Source organism: Thalassophryne amazonica, chromosome 18 (assembly GCF_902500255.1).
Source record: "Thalassophryne amazonica chromosome 18, fThaAma1.1, whole genome shotgun sequence".
NCBI lineage: Eukaryota > Metazoa > Chordata > Actinopteri > Batrachoidiformes > Batrachoididae > Thalassophryne > Thalassophryne amazonica.
The window spans coordinates 2,818,148-2,832,304 of record NC_047120.1 but is presented as its reverse complement, the minus strand read 5'-3'; the positions used below and the strand labels follow the sequence as shown (position 1 = coordinate 2,832,304).

Below are 14,157 nucleotides of genomic sequence, written 5' to 3'. Positions count from 1 at the left end.
GAATATTTACAGGTATTAACTTCAACTTTTTTCTTATATAGCGCCAAATCACAACAAACAGTTGCCCCAAGGCGCTCCATATTGTAAGGCAAGGCCATACAATAATTATGAAAAACCCCAACGGTCAAAACGACCCCCTATGAGCAAGCACTTGGCCACAGTGGGAAGGAAAAACTCCCTTTTAACAGGAAGAAACCTCCAGCAGAACAGGCTCAGGGAGGGGCAGTCTTCTGCTGAGACTGGTTGGGGCTGAGGGAAAAAACCAGGAAAAAGACATGCCGTGAAGGGGGGCAGAGATCGATCACTAATGATTAAATGCAGAGTGATGCATACGGAGCAAAAAGAGAAAGAAACAGTGCATCATGGGAACCCCCCACAATCTACGTCTAAAGCAGCATAACCAAGGGATGGTCCAGGGTCACCCGATCCAGCCCTAACTATAAGCCTTAGCGAAAAGGAAAGTTTTAAAGCCTAATCTTAAAAGTAGAGAGGGTATCTGTCTCCCTGATCTGAATTGGGAGCTGGTTCCACAGGAGAGGAGCCTGAAAGCTGAAGGCTCTGCCTCCTTAGGTATTACACCTAAGTGTTCCATTACTTATGCAGTCATCTTGGCTTTTATATTTGTAATTAAGTTATATCAAGTTATTCATTTTAGAAACTTAAATAGATAGGAACATAGATCATTTCAGAACCATTTATTTATTAATTGTATTTGAAATGGCATAAACAAATTAAGATGTGTGACATACGAAGTCTTTCAGTCAAGCAGCCGAAATGGGCTTCCTCAGGAGGGTGGCTGGTGTCTCCCTTAGAGATAGGGTGAAAAATTCGGTCATCTGTGGGGAGCTCGGAGCACAGTCCCTGCTCCTTCGCGTTGAAAGGAGCCAGCTGAGGTGGTTCGGACATCTGGTAAGGATGCCTCCTGGGCACCTCCCTAGGGTGGTGTTCCAGGTACATACATCTGGGAGGAGACCCCGGGGAAGACCCAGGACTAGATGGAGAGATTATATCTCCACACTGGCCTGGGAACGCCTCAGGATCCCTCAGTTAGAGGTGGTCAGTGTGGCTTGAGATATGAAAGATTGGGGTGCCCTACTGGAGCTGTTGCCCCAGTGACCTGATCCTGGATAGTGGTTGAAGATAAGTGAGTGAGTGAGTGAAATACCAAGTGTTCCAATACTTTTGGAGGGGACTTTATAGGGTTAGAGCAGCCTTGTAGAGTTATGTCAGTGGACAGAATTGAATGAGAATATTGCCCATGGTAACTGTAGATACTAATTTGATACATTATTGTCTGTCACAGATCTTTTCCGGGGAAAGAGGAGGTTTACGCACCAATCACGAATGGTCACTTGCAAAGTGCAGTGTTTTCAATTTTTTGTCCTTCTCTCACCTGCAATTGTGACTCCAAAAGCAGATGAGGAGCTAAAGTTTTTCCAGGCAGGGTTAGGCATGAAAACAATCTCATTGCCTGAAGATGCATCTCATGATCAGGTAAGGTGCTATAGTGTTTCATAGCAAATCATAGATATGCTGTAAATTCACCAACGGTTCAGACACAGTTTTCCATACTGAGTGTATTTAAGTAAATCCCTTTGGCTGCTCCCTTGTTTTTACTGGGGATCACCACAGTAAGTCCTAGGGGATCTGCTTTTTGAGTTTTATGCTGGATGCCCTTCCTGATGCAGCTCAAAATTACATGGAATGTGGTAGGGGTGGGATTTGAACCAAGAACCTGCTACACTGAAACCAGTGCACTAACCACTTGTCCACCACGCCTGCTATTGTGTTTTAATGATATTTAAAAGACAGTAGGCCACTTACAAGATCTAATTATTATTTTTTTTGTATGAGCCATGTACTCACATGCAACGTTTTCATAATATAATAATAATCTGAAACTTAGTGTACTAAATGACAAAAAAACCCACTAATCAATATTAATAGAATTTAAATAATATGCCCAATTCTCTCTCTCTCTCTCTCTCTCTCTCTCTCTCTCTCTCTCTCTCTCTCTCTCTCTATATATATATATATATATATACACGAGTATATCTCTATATATCTCGTATATCTGCACAGCCACAAAAGTGAATGCAATGCAACACAACCAACATATGTGCCTCAAATGTGATGAATGATATGAAAATGGCCCAGAGTGCAGTTGCTAATGTGTTATTTTTGCAATGACTAGTTCTAATATACATGGCCCAACTCATGCACAGGAAGCATCATCAGGTAAAACTATGAGATTTAAGCATATGACAAAGAAAAAAAAAGGAAAGAAGCTAAAAGTGAATATTAAAAATGTTCTTCATGAGACTGTCACATTAAATCTATTTGTTGTTGTCATTAGTAAGTTGATTATCAATGTTTGAAATCATACTGTCTTTCTCTAGATATCTGCAATACTTACCCAGGAGTACCCTAAACTTAGGAGCTTGAATGGCTCATGGATGTTTTACAAGTCTTCAGGTACCGAGTTATTTACTTAATTTATTCCACATTGTTCCAACTTGTTGTTTTGTTTTGTTTTTTAGCCTTGAGATAAATTTATATATCGCGGCCGAAATGGCCTTCCTCAGGAGGGTGGCTGGTGTCTCCCTTAGAGATAGGGTGAGAAGTTTGGTCATCTGTGGGGAGCTCGGAGTGGAGTTGCTGCTCCTTTGCGTTGAAAGGAGCCAGCTGAGGTGGTTCGGGTATCTGGTAAGGATGCCTCCTGGACGCCTCCCTAGGGAGGTGTTCCAGGCACATCCATCTGAGAGGAGACCCCGGGGAAGACCCAGGACTAGGTGGAGAGATTATATCTCCACACTGGCCTGGGAATGCCTCGGGATCCCCCAGTCAGAGGTGGTCAGTGTGGCTCAGGAAAGGGAAGTCTGGGGCCCCTGCTGGAGCTGGTGCCCCAGTGACCTGAACCCAGAAAAGCAGTTGAAAACAGTCATTGTTTAGTTTTTGTCGCATTACAGGGTTGCCAACTTTGGGATTTTGGCTAGAGTGAGACTGTGCGCGACAAAAAATTTTTGTAACCCTAATAAAAAAAACAGTCCTCCTTTACTAGTAAAAATAATAATAGAAGGGAAACTGTATTTGATTCTTCTCCTCTCCACGTCCATGAATATTTCACTAAGCTTGTCTACCGACATGTAAGAGACAGATATTGAAATATGCTTAAAATGGCTGGGGGAGAAGAGGGCCCTGGGGGGGGGCAAAACTCCCCAGAAGCTGAAGGATTTTAGCCATGCTCATGCTCCAAAGAACCATTTTCTGCAGGGAATTTTCAAGGAGAGATAGAGAGGATGGAGGCAGCACTTTATCCATCTGTTTACAAGCTGGACAAAAGCTTCATATCAAATCAAATCCAAAATCTTCATATACCAGCAGCTTCTGTTCCCATGTGAGTCTTTTCCAAAACTGTAGAGAAGAGGAAAACAGACACCGCTGAAATGATCTTGTTTTTAAATAAAAACCTTCAAAGCCCCCAAATGTCCTTCATTTTGTACATTACGGTCGTAACAGTCCATAGCTGAGCAAACATTTCACAATTTATAACTATTTCTAATTATTACATACAGTATGTTATGATGACACAATCACATTATAATACAAGTTTAATATTAATGTCTTTAAACACTCAACTGGAATGACACATTAAATGTAACGTGCAGGTAATAAAATTATGAGTAAATCCTGTATAAAATATATTGGTCTTGACTTAGATCAGACCTTATCTGGCGAGCTTAGAGCTGACAAAGTGATCAGCAAGTCAAATGCAAAATTCAAGTTCAATGATTTGGATTTGCATATGAGAAAACTTCTTCCATCAGTCTTGATATAGTGTCACGTGGACTGTGCCAGTGTAGCCTGGTATTCTGGCTTGAGCAAACGTAACCAGGGAGAGGTTGTAGATTATGCACAACAAGATCATTTGCTTTCTCCTCTCTGCACAACCCCAGGCCCACATAGGCCTGGCTGAATTTAGAATGTCAGTATGTTGCCTGTTGAGCTCAGAGTTCAACATCCATCCATCTTCTACCGCTTAGTCCAATTAAGGGTCACGGGGGGCTTAACAAGCCCCAAATTACTTGGTCACTTCTTCTAAATTTACAGCTGTGCAGCACAATATTAATACTCGGTTGAGTACCTTGTGTGTGGTCATTCCTCAGGTGAATAATGGTCCGTCTCGTCAAATTAGAGTTTGTGAGTCGAAGCCTCTTTAAAAACAGGGTTAGACAGTTTTTATTCCAAGAATTGGCTCAACAAGAGAACAATTGATTGTGGGTTTTTACTGTTTGGTTTTGGACTGTGTTTTCACTATGGGTTGGGAGAAATAAAACACAACACTTTTGGTTTTGCTCCCATTTTGTATGAGATGAACTCAAAGATCTAAAACTTTTTCCACATACACAATATCACCATTTTCCTCAAATATTGTTCACAAACCAGTCTAAATCTGTGATAGTGAGCACTTCTCCTTTGCTGAGATAATCCATCCCACCTCACAGGTGTGCCATATCAAGATGCTGATTAGACACCATGATTAGTGCACAGGTGTGCCTTAGACTGCCCACAATAAAAGGCCACTCTGAAAGATGCAGTTTTATCACACAGCACAATGCCACAGATGTCGCAAGATTTGAGGGAGCGTGCAATTGGCATGCTGACAGCAGGAATGTCAACCAGAGCTGTTGCTCGTGTATTGAATGTTCATGTCTCTACCATAAGCCGTCTCCAAAGGCGTTTCAGAGAATTTGGCAGTACATCCAACCAGCCTCACAACCGCAGACCACGTGTAACCACACCAGCCCAGGACCTCCACATCCAGCATGTTCACCTCCAAGATCATCTGAGACCAGCCACTCAGACAGCTGCTGAAACAATCGGTTTGCATAACCAAAGAATTTCTGCACAAACCGTCAGAAACCGTCTCAGGGAAGCTCATCTGCATGCTCGTCGTCCTCATCGGGGTCTCGACCTGACTCCAGTTCGTCGTTGTAACCGACTTGAGTGGGCAAATGCTCACATTCGCTGGCGTTTAGCACGTTGGAGAGGTGTTCTCTTCACGGATGAATCCCGGTTCACTGTCCAGTGCAGATGGCAGACAGCGTGTGTGGCATCGTGTGGGTGAGCGGTTTTCTGATGTCAGTGTTGTGGATCGAGTGGCCCATGGTGGCGGTGGGGTTATGGTATGGGCAGGTGTCTGTTATGGATGAAGAACAGAGGTGCATTTTATTGATGGCATTTTGAATGCACAGAGATACCGTGACGAGATCCTGAGGCCCATTGTTGTGCCACATCCAAGAACATCACCTCATGTTGCAGCAGGATAATGCACGGCCCCATGTTGCAAGGATCTGTACACAATTCTTGGAACCTGAAAATGTCCCAGTTCTTGCATGGCCGGCATACTCACCGGACATGTCACCCATTGAGCATGTTTGGGATGCTCTGGACCAGCGTATACGACAGCGTGTACCAGTTCCTGCCAATATCCAGCAACTTCGCACAGCCATTGAAGAGGAGTGGACCAACATTCCACAGGCCACAATTGACAACCTGATCAACTCTATGCGCAGGAGATGTGTTGCACTGCAAGAGGCAAATGGTGGTCACACCAGATACTGACTGGTATCCCCCTCCAATAAAACAAAACTACACCTTTCAGAGTGGCCTTTTATTGTGGACAGTCTAAGGCACACCTGTGCACTAATCATGGTGTCTAATCAGCATCTTGATATGGCACACCTGTGAGGTGGGATGGATTATCTCAGCAAAGGAGAAGTGCTCACTATCACAGATTTAGACTGGTTTGTGAACAATATTTGAGGGAAATGGTGATATTGTGTATGTGGAAAAAGTTTTAGATCTTTGAGTTCATCTCATACAAAATGGGAGCAAAACCAAAAGTGTTGCATTTATATTTTTGTTGAGTGTAAATACCTGTTGTTGTTGTGTTTTTTTTTCTCAGTTACCATTTTCCCCTTGTTTCTGCCTTGCATTTTGGGTTCCATCAGGCTCTGCTTAAACCATAACAGTTGGCATGAGAAACCTACACTTCATAAAGTATACATTGTTGGTGAACATGGCATCAATAATTTGTTTTCCCACTGTGCAGTTAGAATGTATGCATGCTGCACCCTATTTATGTAATTTGTCAAACACTTCTTTGGTATTGACATCAGATTTCAATGTTTCAGGGGGAAGTGGACAAAGGCGGCTTGCACCTTTAAGCCCCCAGGTGCAAGGCTACACCACTTCACAACTTAAGAGAGCATCAAATGGTGGAAAAATTATCCTTTACATAGCCCCACTGCAGGGTGAATTAGATGTTAGTCCTCTCCACAAAAATGCCTCAGAATTTTCAAAAATGCCAAAGGCAGTCAAATTGTCAGGAGGAGATGCCATTACATCTTTTGGCCCTCCATGTTAACAGTTGCACCAACAAAGTGGAACAGTGTGAGGTAAGTTGTTTTCTTCCCATACATGTCATTGTGCCTTCTTGATATTAAGCTTTTTGTTGTTGTTTTGCAACTAGGATGTGGATGTAGAGTGTGTCTCTGTGACTAATTTGACAACAGAGGACACTGTTGCTATGTCCCCAAAAACTACATCCAACAAAGATGTAAGATCACCTTCAATAAACTACCTTGAACATTTAGCATTTTATACCGTACATATCTTTATCTCAACATCTGATTTTCCTATTTTGTGAAGATAAATGGATGTCCTACAGCTGCATTGTCCTCTATGACTTTCTGCCCTATTTGTAGCCAGCTTTATCCTACAGACCATCTGGAGATGCATGCAGCTATCTGTGGAGAGAGGTAGTCAGCTAAAATTTAATTATTAAATGAGTGTCCAAAAAGGCACAGTGATGACAAAATCTCCCAAAACTCATCACTTTGCAGCATTTCTGATGTCCATAATGTTATAACACCACTTCCTCAAAGAACAGCAGCAAGCACATCAGCCAGTACATTAAAAGGTAAGGTGACCTTTTTGCTGTTCCATAAAACAGGATAACCAAATAAGCCAGGATTTTCCATCTGCATCAGACACTCAAAGCGCTTTACAAATAATGCCTCACATTCACCCCGATGTGATTTGGTGGCTAGCAAGCTTTTCATATTACCCAATGAAAATGTCTTTGCCCTGTTAGACTGGAGGACTGTAGAAGATCCCCAAAAAGCAATTTGGTTTTTCACCAAAGAGATACTGCATAATAACAACAGTTCTGACGAGAATCGCTTTGCAGTGGATTTGAGGAAAGACCAGGAGGAACAGGACATGTCTTATGTGAGCTTCTACAAACGGTCAAATGTGGAGTGGGCGTCTCCACTGAGATGCAGACTTGAGGGTGAAATATTGTTTTTTTTTTTTTTTTTAATATGTCAACATTTTCAAAGGAGAATATTGCTTTAATACATGGACACGTACTTATATCTCCCCATCTTTTACCGTAGGTGATGCTGCTGTTGGAGCTGGTGTTAACCGGCATGTTATGTCAACAATGATGATGAAGCTCATAATTGGTTTCCACCTAAATCTTGGTCAGGAATTGTACCACACTTGGTTTCTAAATGGTAAATGGACTGCATTTACAGTATATAGAGCTTTTCCATCTGCATCAGATGCTCAAAGCGCTTTACAAATTTTTTTTTCCGAACAATGAAAATGAGCAGGTGTTTTGTAACAAGGTTCAGTCAGATCGGCACACAGAAATGATCACACAGACTGCATTTTGCTAGAACAAACAGGCGTATATTTATTCCCCACAAAAGCAGTTACATCAAACACAAGTGGTTGCAGCGCATAAAATATCTCTTTCTCTCTTACCGTGATGCCTTTAAGGTGGAGAGCCAACACCTTCGGCAGAGTGCGCTTGTCAACCGGCTGGGTGTTCGTACGTAACCCGCAGCAGACTCTATCGGAGCATGGCTCTGCCCCCTCTTTTCTAGTGTGTGCGCGAAGGGAGGGTGAGTGGCCATCTCAAACTCCCAGGCGCACATAATTCCTTTAATCAACAGGCATCTGAAAGTTATTTCCTCTTGCAAAAACATAATGACCCCAGCTCTTCACTCCCAGTTCAGAATGACCCCAGCATGCTTCACTCCCAGTCGTTAGTGGCTACAAAAACAAATTTGTGCAATTAGTGTAATAATAATAAGTACATCATTAGGGTTACTTTAAGACAGGGGCAAAACAACATAATCTTTTCTCCACACAGCAGGCATTCATTGTTGGGCTATAAATGTTATGTTCCAAGTGTAAGCTATTGTAAATGTATTGTTTAATCAGGAAATGGTGGAATCACCAAGAGTTTTGATGGTCAGTCAGACCACTTGGTGCCTGCCAACTCTGCTGTGATGGTAGAGAGTGAGCTTTTCCTGATGGCAGGACGAATGATGGGGCATTGCTTCCTGTATGGTGGTCCTGCTTTCCCTGGCCTCAGCCCAGCCATCAAACATGTTCTGTGTGGTGGGACAGTTGACACTGTCACTGTTAATATTGAAGACTGTCCTGATTTGGACATCCGTGAAACAATCCAGCTGGTTAGTGTGGCGACCGTAATATTAGTACATATTCTTTGAACGTGTTATATTAGTAAGCGCTTATTTGTCTGCCATTAATTACATTTTTCTTCCAACCTATCTTTTCTTTCTTCATTCCTTTCTATCTGAAGCTAAAAGAAAAGTCTGAACTCCAAGGTGAACAGCGTGACAGTGTTGGCAACCTTTGTATGGCATGGGACCTTCCGCTTCCAAACCTAAACAACATGAAGTGGCTCCATGACAAGCTATTCATACATGCGGTAAAATTTCAGTCCTTCTGCCCTGTTAACAACTTGATTAGTTGGAACCAATTTGGTTATTAAATTGACTGTTTTTCTTTATCCAGACTTCTAATGCTCTTTTACACAGGTTTTGGATCTATAAGCAAAACAAGTGAAGCAGTTACGGAAGGGACTGAAGGAGACTGGCATTTGGCCTCTTCTCTGCTATAGAGCAGATGTAGTGAAACTGCTTTTCCCTTGTGAAAAAGATGCAGAGATCACACCCCAGGTGCATGAAATAAGTTTGTATATTAATCATTTATTCTCTCTAAAAGTACCTCATTTTTTTACTTCTATGTATGAATTTCTTTTGATATCAGTCCCTGTCTTTACAGATGATTCTTCCACACATCACATGGCCCAAGCTGAAATCAGATTTTGACTCTGATGATGAAGATGAGGCGTCTGTGGAGGCCATCACACAGGTCACAGGCTACTTCAGGAGTTTTATTGAACATGCTCTGTTTTAACATTAACTCTCATAAATGTCCTTTACTTCTGTTAAATATATTCAATTTATCAACATAAAACTTGAGGAGTATTACCTCTGCCAACTGTTTGTCTGAACAGCCTGAAGCCCACAATTTTTCATACATCACAATGAAATTACTACTGGATTCATATCCTGATAGACAAGAAGTGATTCAATTTTCAAGGGCAAAGTCAGGAATAATCCCTCTTTGACAATGAAAAATTTTTCAAAAACTCATAACTGTCAAAAAAAAATCACACTTCTTTCATACTTGAGAGCTTTATGTAGGATGGTATCCTTTATCGACTGAAAAAGTTTGATCCGGATCTGATACGGCTTGTGGTTTTTGTGGACATTTGAATTGATATACATTTTGCATTATATCTCAAAAGTGCCTCAGTTACTCTTATTTGTGACAATGAGGTGCAGACTGGCTGATCTGCATCTGATCCATATTGTGGATTTAGCAGATATTTGATTCTTTTAACATTGAAAAGCCCTCTTGATTTATATTTTAGCTTATGAAAAGCCACTTATAACAAGACTTTGACCTTGAAAATTTTTTCCAAGGTAAAAATTTGTGGAGTTGGAAAATAGTGTTGAACAGGGTGTTCTAGTTTAGGATGCGTTTCACAGGTCTGTACTGTCTTTTCAACAGCTTCCTCAGAACAACTGAAGAATCTGCTGCAATTCTGGGTGGGTTGGGAGGTTCCACCCAAGGAGTTGATTGTGAAGGTGATAAGTGGCTTTCTTCCAAGGGCCCTGACATGCTTTGAAACTATTAAGTTGCCTGACCATTACACAACCTACAAAGATTTTGAGTCTGACTTGGTTGCTGCCATTACTTCCTGGCACGCAGGATTTGGTCTTGTTTAAAGATAACAGAAGATTGACCTCACCTAGTGTGGTATGGTGTGTATTCCCATAGGATTTTCATGCTAAAATTGATCTTGTTATTTGGTTTCAATAGGGCCTCGACTGTCAGAAAATGATAGGATTCAAATTTTCAGACCCCTACTTCTCTTTTGCAAGGGGGCAAACATTAGTACAGGGGTAATTTGAAAATAGTTACCGTATTTTCTGGACTATAAGTCGCACCGGAGTATAAGTCGCACCAGCCACTTTATCCATTATAAAGAAAAATAAACCATAAATAAGTCGCACCGGAGTATAAGTCGCACCAGCCACTTTATCCATTATAAAGAAAAATAAACCATAAATAAGGTCCACTGGACTATAAGTCCCATGGACATACAGGTATGTTAACATGAAAAGTTCAGATGATAATATTGTGACGGCTACCGTTTTCGGATGCATATTTAACCAGTCTTAACTTGTAATCTGCAGAGTATGATTTTCTTTTTGGTGGCATTTTTACGGGCCTTCTCCGTTGTCTTGTTAAGTTATCAGTAACGTTAAAATTTTTATTTTTCTATGGTAGTCAGAAGTCGCAGGAACAGTCACACAAGCCTCGAGTGCCCTCTCGTGAGCTGCATTTTACCTACAGATATGTTTGTATTTTGCGGACCACATTGCGAGCCGAACCATGCAGCACCTACCTGCGCAGCTCATGACCACCCAGCGGTGTCGATCCAGCTCCTTCCAAGTGCAGACGCTAATCCTCCGCCGTCGCTCAGTGCTCCCATGCAGCTCTCAGCGTCAACTCTGCTCACATTGATATCCAAGGGTTGAAGCTGTCTTGTTAGCCGTCCCGGAATAAACACCATGTTCGTCTGCTTCAAACGCTTTTCACAATCATCGACGCCAGCTCCTTCCAAGTGCACACGCTAATCCTCCACCGTCGCTCACCCGGTGCTCCCACGCAGCTCTCAGCGTCAACTTAAACACTCTGCTCACATTGATATCCAAGGGTTGAAGCTGTTCTGTTCGCCATGCCGGAATAACAGCAAGCACCGTGTTCGTCAGCTTCACACGCTGTGGGTGAGGTGAGGAATACGCATCCAAAGTTCTGTTCTCTGATTGGTTATCGCGACCAGCGTGAACTATAGGATGGCCGTCATACTACAGTGCCCATGATGCATTGCATTTCCTTTTCCGGTGGCCATTTTAAAACATAGATCGACTCTGTCACGTAAAATTGTTTTGTTACAGTAAATTAATTGAGATCCTACCGGTATATTTTTCATTTATAAGTCGCACCGGAGTATAGGTCGCACCCCCGGCCAAAACATGTAAAAAAGTGCGACTTATAGTCCGGAAAATATGGTAAATTAAATCAACATTCACCAATATATCTGTCTTGTTAAGAAGATTAAAATAAGGTATAAACTGTCTAGGTTTTGACCAGCAGTTGCATAGGTATAAGGTTCAAGGTCATCCTGGGGTAAATGCTCAGATTTACAGATACATTTTGCCATTTAATTATCCAACCAAATGCCACACAGTGTAAAACAGTATATTTTTGGATCCTAGGAGACAATATGAACAGCTTGTCACCAGTTTGTACAAAATCTGATCATCAGGTAAATTTTACCGCAGGATGACAAACCATTATGGGACTATACCACTTTAACTAGAGGTTGGAACCTAGGCGAATGTACAGTAGTGTTCAGAATAATAATAGTGCTATGTGACTAAAAAGATTAATCCAGGTTTTGAGTATATTTCTTATTGTTACATGGGAAACAAGGTACCAGTAGATTCAGTAGAGTCTCACAAATCCAACAAGACCAAGCATTCATGATATGCCCATGGAGGTCAGTCTTGTCAACACACCTAAAGTGTCAACTTGGTGAATGGAAGCCCTCACACGTTCCCACTGAACTAGGCACCCCCTGGATTTTAGAGCTCCCTTGACCAGTCGATACCCAGAGTGTGGCATTGTCTGTTTTATGTCTGCAACCATGGCATCCAACTCTTCATCTGTCATTTGACTGTACAGTGAAGTAACTGACATACTGTTTTCAGACAGTCTTCTGTGGATTGTATGTCTGGACACTCCCAGTAAGCTTGCAATGGTTGTGACAGACAAGGGGATTTCAAGAAGATGCTGAAGCTTAGCAGGGCTGGCATAGAATTTGAGACGTCCTGTGTGACTTTGAACCATTTCAATTTGAAAATTTGATTCCAAATCTTGGACATGTTCCCTTTCAACCCTGATCAGCCTAATCAATTCAGATAGTGTGTCCATGATGCACGCTGGAATGTTAAGCCTACTCAAATTGGCACTAGCAAACACTAGGTCTTGAACACACACAAATTCCATGCGGTCCAAATCCAATGGCCTGTGGTCTAGAATATGTTGGAGACGAGAATGTAGCCTCTCAAGGATGATGTGACGAAGCACACCCTGTAAAACAGGTGTAATTTGGCATTAGTTTAGGAATACATTTCATTTTACATTACATCCTCCTTTTAAACATTTTTTCAGCAGACCTCAGTAAGGTCAATTTACAATCATGGGAAAGAAGGTGTTACAACAAAATGATTGTCTCCAATTAATTCTAACAAAAAAGCAGGATCCATTATTTCAGTTTTAAATTTACAGTGTAATACAGACATGCAGAAGTTACAGGCTTCTCTGGCTGTAATTGAAGAAACTGCATAAATGATTCCACCTGCTCAAAGTAACGTTAATCAGTGAAATCACATGCTGCAGTGGGTGGTTGCACAGAAAACCTGCACCCTCTCGGCCTTTTCTGGAACTGGTTTGAGACCTCTGGTTTAGAGGATTTTCTTAGAAAGAAAGCTCAGCTACAATTTGCCAGAAGGTACATGTGAGGTGCAAGCCAAGATTTAATGTTTTGGTGAAAAGAAAATGTCCACTCCGCACCTCCGTGCGACAGTCTTCGCACTGCCCCAAACACAGACGCCAAAAGTGTCAAGTGCCGCGAGCTCCACCCCCCCCCTTTCGTTTAACTGAAGCCTGCACGGCCCAGTGTGTTTGCTGAATATGGTATCTAAATAGTTGGATTCTGAGAAGCTTAGCTTAAAAGTAAATGTTACTTACCCATGGGTTGATAGAAGATCCATCCATGTTCCAACACAGAAAAAAAGACACTCTCAAACTGAATCAATTCTTCGAGCGCCCAGCCGGGCTTAAAACCGCAGCGGTGAGCGATGTCATTGGTGCTTGCGCCCTCTGGTGGTATGAAGCTGTATAACCACAGAGGCACAGACGAGTCTCCACACAGACACACAAATCACTGCACGCATTCACAGATCTGACGCGGCAGAACTGTAGCAAAAGTCACGTGTAAGAACACGTCCAATCGAGTGGCCCGATTTTCACAGACACACGGATACACACATACAGATTTCACACGCATTTGTGGATCTGTTTACACATGCACAGATTTCACATGCACAGATCAAGATACACACGCACAGATTGCTACACGCATTTGGCTGCAAACCGCCCCAGTGCACGCTGAAGGTCCTGATTTGACGAAGCCAACAGAACCACATTGTCCGCAAACAGCAGAGACGAGATTCTGTGGTTCCCAAACCAGACCCCCTCTACACCCTGGCTGCGCCTAGAAATTCTGTCCATAAAAATAATGAACAGAACCGGTGACAAAGGGCAGCCCTGGCGGAGGCCAGCGTGCACTGGAAACAGGTTTGACTTACTACCGGCAATGCGAACCAAGCTCCTGCTGCGGTCGTACAAGGACCGGATAGCCCTTAGCAAAGGACCCCGGTCCCCGTACTCCCGGAGCACCCCCCCACAGGGTGCCCCGAGGGACACGGTCGAACGCCTTCTCCAGATCCACAAAACACATGTGGACTGGTTGGGCGAACTCCCATGAACCCTCGAGCACCCGATGGAGGGTGTAGAGCTGGTCCAGTGTACCGCGATCAGGATGAAAACCACACTGCTCCTCCTGAATCC

The 14,157-nt window shown here is 42.6% G+C and overlaps 1 long non-coding RNA gene across 1 annotated transcript; it reads left to right on the top strand.

The window, feature by feature from the left end:
• The first annotated feature begins 8,269 nt into the window (after positions 1–8,269).
• Positions 8,270–9,452, top strand: LOC117530252. The gene is made up of 4 exons (XR_004566261.1): positions 8,270–8,552; positions 8,684–8,812; positions 8,922–9,062; positions 9,169–9,452. It is a non-coding gene; the product is annotated as an uncharacterized LOC117530252 (long non-coding RNA).
• The last annotated feature ends 4,705 nt before the right edge of the window (positions 9,453–14,157 follow it).